Source organism: Chamaea fasciata, unplaced genomic scaffold, assembly GCF_029207755.1.
Source record: "Chamaea fasciata isolate MVZ Bird 193981 ecotype frontalis unplaced genomic scaffold, bChaFas1.0.hap1 SCAF_15, whole genome shotgun sequence".
In the NCBI taxonomy this organism is placed as follows: Eukaryota; Metazoa; Chordata; class Aves; order Passeriformes; family Sylviidae; genus Chamaea; species Chamaea fasciata.
The window spans coordinates 3,962,468-3,971,610 of NW_027094100.1; positions in this window are offsets into that span (position 1 = coordinate 3,962,468).

A 9,143-nucleotide genomic window follows, 5' to 3' on the forward strand; every position below is an offset into this window, starting at 1 on the left:
CTATTTATTTACAGCACATGTTTAGCATTTCCATCAGTTTGTGTATCAAGTCCTGATTGCAGGATTATCAGAGTCTGTTTATAGCTAATCTGTTTTTAATGAACGTGTGCTTGCCAGCCTGGTGTCCCCATTTCCAACTATTTTACTTCATTAGCAATATTTTAAACTTCCTCTGTGCCAAACTGGAAAAAAAAAAAAAAAAGCTCATAAAGCCAAAGAAAAGTAGTAAAAGTATTTTGCAAGTCCTAATATAAAGCTTTAATTAAGGAAAGCATTTAAGCATGTGCCTGATTTTATGCCAAGGCTTAAGCACATGTGAAATTAGTCTTAAACATTATGTTGAATTGGACTCCATGTATCATTAACAGTTTGAATTGAATTGCAACAAAACAGCCATCTCTGTTCCACGGCTTTTGTCCTCAGGAAGCCATCAATTCCAAAGCCAGGGACACACTACAGCTACAACCAGTCTGAAGAGTCAAGGCAAACCATCAGGGTAATAAAAAGCCTGCTCTGTCCACTCATGGGGCACCTGGTGCAGGATTCTCTGCAATGAAAAGCGAATAGAGTAAGAATTTCCCAGGGAAATCCTGAAGGCCACACTAAGCTAAATTCTGAATCGAGTCTGAAAAGAATTTGGTGCTACTCCAACGTGTAAAGCAAAAAGATGAGATGATATTGGATAGTCTTTTGCTCATTTGTTATTCTAGAATCAAACCTGTCCCAAAAATGCTCAACTCTCCCCAAGACTATTGAAACCAGGACAATCAAATCAGTCATTGTCAAATGGCTAGCAATACTTCAAGATACAAATACATGTGATTGGATTAAAACATTCAACAGATTTTTGCCTTCATACAAATTAGTAAGTACACTTATTAATTCCCAGAGGAGGCACTTAGGCTAAAGTAGCATATGAGTGTGCCAAAATATGGCAGATCTGACGACCTTACCTATGATTAAAATGATGAGCTACATTCGTTTATACTCATTTTTTTAATTGATAAATCTTTTTATCACTTTGTTACAAGGACAAGAGATTAGCTCATGTACTCAGAGGCAGAACACTATTATCTCATCCAGGGAACGAAGCAAAGACACAAGGTAAAGAAACTGAAAAAAATGTAAATATTAAGTTAGACAAGTAAACTACTTATAGAGAACTGTGTCTGGCTATCTATACGTGTGCATATTTCCTACTATAGAGCAATTAAGCTTCACCAGCTTCCATGTTCCCCCCAGCAGAAAGGAAAGCAAAACTCTTCTTAAAATGACTATATCATTCTGTCTATTAAATATGGCCGAACATGATCATATTTGCCCAGATGCAATTCTCCAGTATATTGTTCCAGCTAAGACCCTCTGAATGAGTATCTGTGTAAATCACCTCAGTTTCCCAGGCTGCTTTAGCTGCACTGCAAGAGCTGCTGCTAAAACAATGCTCAAGCCAAGAAGGAGCTGACAAAGCCTGGTTTAAATTGGGAATGCTCCAAGAGGCATCACCAGCAGTGCTGCTGTACAGCCCTCGTGCAGCGCAGTCCAGAGGAGAGGACCCTCTCAAAATAGCCTTTAATGGTATGAGTCATTCACCTCACTTCAGTGTTAATGACTGCTACCTTTGAGGAAAAATAGAATCAGCTTTGGATGGTTTGGGGGTTTTTTTCCTTGAAATAAAAGCAGATGTAATATATGAAAAACCTGCTGGTTGGCTTGGTCTCTCTCAGGACATGGCTGTTGCAAACTCAGTCCCTGACCTGTCTCAGTAAAACAGCCACCTCAGCTGGACAGGGAGTCTTGCAGAAAGGGTAAGGGGGCAAAAGCCCCCCAAAGCTGCTGGAAGGGGTGCCCAGGGGATGGAGTCAGTGACACTTGAGGGCAGGGAAGCCTCCCTGAGCACAGCTGCCTGTTTTGTAAGGCATAACATCAGCAGCTGCAAATCCCCCAGGCAGCAGAAGCCAAAGCCTCAAGTTTGGAAGCATGAGGGAAGAAGAAGAGAAAACCAGGTGGTGGACAACCAGCCTAAGAAGAGGGCTAGAGTAAAGCTGCGTAAGGAAGGAGAATAACCTATCAATAAATTATTTTTCATGTGGAAAAATTCCTCAAAATTTTTCACTTTTGGGTGAAGTAAGACCAAATGAGACAAATGCATTCAGAAATATTTTCAATAATCTTTTCTTCTTAAGAAAGTTCTGCATACTTGAAATCTATCTATATTTAAAACATTAAAAAAAAAAATAAACCCATACATTCTCTTCCTTAATAAGAGACCGAGATGCAAAGTGATGCCTTGGAAGGCTGACTTGAAACAGAGACTGGACAGAGCTAGAGAATAAAGTGGGTACTTATTGAAAGGCCTCCAGGATCCACCTTGGGCAGGACAAGAGCCTGACCAGAGCTACACCCAAGGTGGACTAAGAATAGTCACAAAAATAGATGACCGGTCACGACGTCTCATATTTTTAAAGGTTTTGGTTCATTGGCATATTGGAGTTTAATTGTCCAATTACAGCTTCAGGTTGTGAGGTCTCATCCTTCTTGTTCCTCTCTTCAGTCTACCCTTGCTTGTGCTTTTGGGCTTGAAAGTTGTCCTTGGTCTTCAGCAGGAAAAGGATTTGTTTTGTCTCCCTGCTCTGTGAAAAGTTGAGTGACACTGAATGTGAGGCTCAGAACTGCACCCCTGGGCAGCACAGAATCTGCAAATATGAAAGCTAAAGCTTAAGGCATCACAAGGATTAGGGCCCTGTGATGTGATGCATGGGCTTTGCTCTGGCAGCCTGCACGGGAATGAGACATCAGTGGCAGAAGCAAACCCCCTGCACAGGGGCCAGGGCACAGCAGTGCTGGGGGAGCCGTGTGTGAGCAGGTGACACGCTCTGGGCCCACGAGGAGGGACATGCAGCACACCGCAGTGCTGCCAGCACCACTGGCACGGCAAGCACCTGTGCTCTCCTCTGCCAACACTTCTCACTTCTGGCTTGGAGTGGAGCATCCAGAATGTGAGATAACCTTATCCTTTGTCCCCTGTAGAAAAAGAAAAAAACCACCAATAAATGGTATCTTTCCATTAATTTTCTATTACAGTGGTCAGGTTTTTGTGGTCAGTACTTGATTACTTCCAGTGTCTTGACACCAGGCACGTTTTTCAGACTGGTTCTCAGGACAACCAAAGAAGCTGGGAATTTTTTGATGCATAGCAAATGCAAAAATAAAAATTACTCCAGGTAAAATCCAACTAAGGTAAGCAAATTAACCAGCCTTTAACTTTCAGTGGACACTATTCTCCTTAGTGATAAGAAAGGTTCTTACTTAATGAGCAACATACATCTCTTTCAGTAGGGAAAGAAGAATATTGCATGCAGCTGCATTAGTGAGTAACTAGAATGCTTTTTGCAATCTAATTGCCTTTAAATTTACCTTGCAAATAGTATATCTTCAGATCAGAATGCCAAATTCTTTAATTTATTTACCCTTTAAGTCAAATGTATTAATATTTATCATGAAACTGAAACTTCACAGGAGAAATAAATTCTTTTAAGACCTTCATTTAACAAAACAGTAATTATTGCATCCAAACACTCACAGTTGTGAAGAAAAGCATCTGAGCTCAAGTTGAGGATTTCAGATTTGTAGTCACTTACTGTTGATGCTTAAGAAACCACCAAGCCATGGGTTTATCCCACCTACTGAAGTTACTTCCCACATCATTCAATGTGGTGAAAGACCCAGCTGTGCCCTACAGATGAAAGAACCTTCAGGTGGATATCTTCCCTTCAGGACCATCGATACAGAAATTTCCAGCACCTTCATTGCTAAAATATTTTAGGATACCACAAGGAATATGGATTCAAGACCAACATAATGGCTTAAAAACTACTTACAGATTACAGTTTTATTTCATATTAGTTTCCACATAAAACCCATTTGTTTTAATGTTCCTAAATTTTTCATACATTTTGCAATCTGCTACGTTATTTTTACCATAAAATCTGCATTCTGTTTGCCATGGCACACACTGGGCCTGGATAATCATTAGTGATGTTTGAAGCTGCAAATGATAATCAGGGGTTTATAACTTGGTAGGTGAATATAAGCTGGATATCTAGCAGCTGCTAACAGCTAACCTGGAGCTAGGGAGATCAACAGGGCTGCATTAGTGTGAGAGGAGAAAGCAGAATGGCCAAATGCCAGAGTTAGAAAGAAATTACAGTCAAAGCCAAGTCATTTGGTAACTCTCCCCTGGAAACACAGCTCAGCTGGATGTCTGTTCCTGTCACCTGCAGGGACATCAGCAGTGCCACTGTCAGTGTCAGTGCAGTCCTGCTGCAGCCACAGCCATGGCTCTGCTGTTGGTTTTCTGACACAGCTGAGCCTTTACTGGTGTCAGGACTGGGAGTTACCACAGGCTAATGCCAGATGCGTTTTAACATTCAAGGAGGAATTAGTAGATAGATTTTCAGTCAAGTTAGTTTTGAAGGCAAGTATAACTGCCATAAAATCCAGTTCATTTATGGGATCATGACAAGCTTCTCATTCCAGTCTAACCAACCATCCAGTATATAAACCCTTCCAAGCTTAGCATTGGCATAGACAGACAGTTCATTAACAGGAGCTACTGGAGCAGATCTTCACCAATCACATTGGTAAGCCACCCCTCATTAGTTTCATAATTACACTGTATATGTCCCACACATCACATATCATGTTTTTGAGCTATTAAAATATAGCTTTCATTTTCTGAAAGGCTAACCACATTAAATCACAGAAGCCAGGAGTAGCATTCTCTTAAACAAATCATAACTCAGGGCAGACATTTAAACTGACTTTTATTCTGAATGACACAATCAAGGAAAGTGCAGTATAGCTGATCTTCAGAAGCTGCTTGTTTTTCAGAAATCAGACTTTAATTATGAAGAAAATGACAGTTGTGATGAATAGACTGGTAAATGAAATAACTCTTTTGGTTTGGATGTGGTATTCTTGGCTCCATTCTTCTTACCGTCCCTTGAGAAAAGCCGGAATTGCATTTTAAATCAGTCACTTAGACTGTGTTTGACCAATGGACACACTGAGAGTGATTCATGGACAAAAGGTATTGATGATGCAAGTCTGTCAGGACCCTGTATACCCTTAATTCCTTTAATGAGAAGCCACAGAATTTTGCATTGAAATCCTGTTCACCTTGATACGTGCACATTAATTTTTCACAGCGAAAAACAAAGCAAAAATGCAGAGACAAAATGTGGACAGCTCTTCTAATGAAATGTCCACGGATCCAACAGACACCTAGCCTGAGACCGGCCTAGCTGCAGCATTCAGAATTCAGCACCCATTCTGTCTGACAGCTTCTTTTTCCGAGTACCTCAGAAACACTTCAGTTTTGAAAGTACTTCATCCTTTCCATCATATCACCCACGGATGCTGTAGGTACAATTTCTTACCTACTTGTGCTTTGTAGTCATAACTAAAACCATACGAACAGCCCCAAGAGCCATGCAGAAAGGCTTCCACCTTCTTCAAGTGTTGGTAATCAGATATACAGTGTCTGTAATCACACGTACACAGCAAGGAATGGCATTGAGGCTGCCACTGTATGCCCCCAACACAATCCAGCAGAGGAACCAAGCAAGGAAAAATGATTTTATGTAGTTGCTTCTGAGTATATCTGAGGCTACTAAATGCATAGTGAATAGTTACTGTAAATGGCAGATGCTTACACGGCTTTTCCGACAGGTTATTCTATCTGAAGAAAACATCATTCCAAGTATTTAGCCAAGCCATGAAACACATGCACTCAGTTTCTACTGCAATTAAAATTGTACAGTAGGAATTCCTGTATTTAGAAGATTTGGGGTCTAAAAACTCACTTTTTCCTATCATGAGACACTTATACATTTACATTTGAACTCCTCTCAGTAGCACACAAACCTCACACACAACAGGGCTGTTTGTGTGCCCTTCTCTGATCTTGCACAGGCTGCTGCAGCCCTTCCCAGCAGGACAGAGTGTGGCTGGGACTGTCTGCCCATGGTGTCTGTTCCCAAAGCAGAGCCCTGCAGCGCTCTGTGCAGCACCCTTTACATCACTCTCCACATCACTCTGCAGCAGTCTTTAAGGGAATGGCAGAACAGAGTTTCACAATAATGACTTGAGAGCAGATGTTGCTGCATCCCGAGTTTACGATTTCACGGGCCTGAATGAGACGAAACCATTATACATGAATATAGACACTACTTTATTTTCTAAGAGCACTTCAATGTTCTCTAGAAATCCAAAGATGAAAATCTTAATTGTAAAGGCCAGAAACATTTCTTCTTTCAGAGTAAAAACATCACCTTTATCTCCTTTTCCATTTATCTTTCCCAAAACACAGGTGTAGCAGTCTTATTTGAAACTAAAAACTATTTATACTTAAAATAGTTTATGTGTAAATATTTCAGGAAGGCTTTGTTTCCTTTATTTCCCATCCTATTTAATCCAAACTCACACTCCCTAGACGCCCTCATAAAATTTAAAAATAAATCAAATCCTTCTCATTTACTTTAAAAATGTTACATTTATCATGTTCCTCCTATATTTTTTTTTTCCTCTAGAATTATACTGTGATAATACTTTGGGACTACCCTGCAATATGAAAGACTCCCCTTTCAGAAGAACAATGAAAAGGAATTATTGAATCCCTTACTACTCCACAACTGTAAAATGTCATCAGCAATTCCTATAAGATCACCAGCTGTTGAAAATGGCTTGACTTTCTGTGCTGACCTTTAGCATTTGCTGTTTGCAAGAGGAACTCTGTGTTTTTACATCTGCTTAAAACATAGCACAATGAAAATGAGACTAAGGCTAAAAATTACCTTGAAGAAACCCACAGGTGTGTGTGCCCCGTCAATGTGCCAATAAGCACTTGTCCATAACACTCATTCAAGCCTACCAGTGGATACCTCGCCATCTCTTCTTAAATTTTAATTAAATGCTAAACCCAGGAGAAGCTCTATAGCACTTAAACAATATGTGACTGTGACATTTAGTGTGACCTTGTTTTCTAACAAAGGATGTCATCAGGACAGTGTGAGGGTTGGTGGTACCTGCCCATAAACTGGGGATGAAGGACAACAGGATGTACAAAGGCTGCAAATGAAAAGTGACAGAGGAGCAATTGCTTATGTGCGCAGGCTGTGGCCAGCCAGCATTCTCCAGTTTTACAGAGCACCCTCCAGAGCACTGTGCTCCCCCCACACTCACGGAGCAGTCAGGATCCCTCACTGCCACAGCTGGACCTGGACCTCAAGTTCTGCTTCAGCTCAAAGCTGCACACAATTAGTACCTTGTCCTCACCAATTTGTTTGCTTGCTGAAACTAAGTGAAACTTGGACAACTTTTTAATGAATTTCCCATAAGAAGAAAACAGATCTTGATGCCCAGAGAGGCCTCATAAAAGCAAGCAATAAAAATATGCCAGCACTGTGGGGATGCTTGATCTATGACTGAAAGTTGTTCTTGCAGCTCACATATAAGGTGTAGAAAAAAAAAAACCCTTCTACAGCGGGTTTGAAGAAGTATTTTGTTCAAATCCTCTGTCTCTACGTAAAAAAACCCAAAGTGAATTAAGAAAACCCACAACGTAGTGCATATGAGCTACTACTTACCACATTGTACATAAGGACAAGGAAAGAATAAAATGCAAGGATCATTTGAGCTCATTATTATTAAAACCTCTTATTTTTAAACAATCATGGTATTTGCTGTATGTATTACCTACTGCTGAAACATGCTGAGCATAAAATTTCTTCTTGCTTTTAATGGTACAAGAAACTCCTCACAGAGTGAGTGATATCTTTCCTATCAGAAGATAAGTGTCACAGAATAGAGGAGAACTTGCCAATCACTGTTAACATCTTGTGATGTCAGTTTGAGAATACCAAACGTGGATCCACAAAATGAAGACTATTTTGTAATGAGATACTTTGTAAACAAAATATATTAGATCTGAGACAAACAATGCAGCAGCCCAGAGCTGCCAGAAGAAAATGCTGGTCTCAAAACAACACAACACAAGGAATAAATAAATTCTCGTAAATCAGGCCGTATCAAACCTTTTGTAACAGAGAAGACCCTTTTCTCCAGGTTTGCTTAGGCAGCTTTAAGAAAAAATGCAGATGAAACTTAGCAGCAAGAAACCTTTCTACACACAACCCATCCTTGATCTGTGGCTGTCAGGTAAAGAGATAAAAAACCAGCCTTTTAAACAACGAAATAAGGATGTTAAATTAAACTTTTTTTGGTGTTAGTGATAGTCACTGTTGATATCCAAGATAAGAAATCAAACAAAATACAACTACAAATAGCATCAACCCAACAATTAAACATTATTTAACATCAATTTTATAAATCCTAACTTTTCTTCCTGAATGAAGCAAAAGAACTAGAATGTAGTTAATTATTGAAATTACAAATATATTCTGTTTCTTTACTTTATAACTTTCATTAAATAGATTATAAATATTTTATATGTCTATAATGTAGAGAAGACATACAAAAGGTTTCTCACATTTAGAAGTAAAATATTTTTTCAGGTTTTTCACATTTTTTCTGTCTTTCTTATACTTCATCCTTATTTTGAATTATGGCAAATTTTGTTCTACACAAATTTAGACCTATCCATTCTTGTATTAACCTGTGTTGTCAGCCTGTTGGGAGTCATTTTGTTTGAACATCTGGACCAACCACATGTTTCCTAGTGAAAATAAATCATCATTTATGAGTATTAACATACTGAACATCAGAGGATTGGACTGTGTGTGTATTTAATGCATTATGATAAAATATTATATAAAACTTGTGTTTGGAAAATTTATGGAATACACTGAAAATGAGCAACTTATCTGGGTCTGTTGAAAAGCAGTTTGTAGTTCCATAGCTCCGCTGGATCTGCACCTATTCAAAGTTTAACTACTATAGCAGTGCCATCTGTATTCAATCAATATGCTTAATTATTATTTAATGCCCCAATTTATCAAAATAAATACATTTTTTAAAAATGCGTTCCTCTCTGACTGGAGGATTTTTAAATTATTTTATTCTAGAAATTAAAGACGGTGTAGGTCTTCTTTCACTGGGTAGCTGTGATCTCGAGCGAGCCTTCA